Source organism: Falco punctatus (assembly GCF_963210335.1).
Source record: "Falco punctatus genome assembly, contig: scaffold_63, whole genome shotgun sequence".
NCBI lineage: Eukaryota > Metazoa > Chordata > Aves > Falconiformes > Falconidae > Falco > Falco punctatus.
The window spans coordinates 261,478-262,685 of record NW_027660083.1 but is presented as its reverse complement, the minus strand read 5'-3'; positions in this window follow the sequence as shown (position 1 = coordinate 262,685).

The window sequence follows — 1,208 nt, the reverse complement described above, 5'->3', positions numbered from 1 at the left end:
ATACTTGGGTACTGCAGCCGCCCTTTTGGTGGAGCGCTGCTGCCGTCTAGCGAAATATATTTGGGTACTGCAGCCGCCCTTTTGGTGGAGCGCTGCTGCCATCTAGCGAAATGTAATTGGGTACTGCAGCCGGCCGGTTGGTGGAGCGCTGCTGCTATCTAGCGAAATGTAATTGGGTACTGCAGCCGCCCTTTTGGTGGAGCGCTGCTGCCATCTAGCGAAATATATTTGGGTACTGCAGCCGGCGCTGTTGGTGGAGCGCTGCTGCCATCTAGCGAAATATACTTGGGTTCTTCAGCCGGGGTTAGGGTTAGGGTTAGGGTTAGACTGTTAGGGTTAGGGTTAGGGTTAGACTCTTAGGGTTAGACTCTTAGGGTTAGGGTTAGACTCTTAGGGTTAGGGTTAGACTCTTAGGGTTAGGGTTAGACTCTTAGGGTTAGGGTTAGGGTTAGGGTTAGACTCTTAGGGTTAGGGTTAGACTCTTAGGGTTAGGGTAGGGTTAGGGTTAGACTCTTAGGGTTAGGGTTAGCGTTAGGGTTAGGGTTAGACTCTTAGGGTTAGGGTCAGGGTTAGGGTTAGGGTTAGGGTTAGGGTTAGACTCTTAGGGTTAGGGTTAGGGTTAAGGTTAGACTCTTAGGGTTAGGGTTAGACTCTTAGGGTTAGGGTTAGGGTTAGACTCTTAGGGTTAGGGTTAGGGTTAGGGTTAGGGTTAGACTGTTAGGGTTAGGGTTAGGGTTAGACTGTTAGGGTTAGACTCTTAGGGTTAGGGTTAGACTGTTAGGGTTAGAGTTAGGGTTGGGTTAGACTCTTAGGATTAGGGTTAGGGTTAGGGTTAGACTCTTAGGGTTAGGGTTAGACTCTTAGGGTTAGGGTTAGGGTTAGGGTTAGACTCAGGGTTAGGGTTAGACTCTTAGGGTTAGGGTTAGGGTTAGGGTTAGACTCTTAGGGTTAGGGTTAGGGTTAGGGTTAGGGTTAGGGTTAGGGTTAGGGTTAGGGTTAGGGTTAGGGTTAGGGTTAGCGTTAGACTCAGGGTTAGGGTTAGACTCTTAGGGTTAGGGTTAGGGTTAGTCTCTTAGGGTTAGGGTTAGAGTTAGGCTCTTAGGGTTAGGGTTAGACTCAGGCTCTTAGGGTTAGGGTTAGACTGAGGCTCTTAGGGTTAGGGTTAGACTGAGGCTCTTAGGGTTAGGGTTAGACTCAGGCTCTTAGGG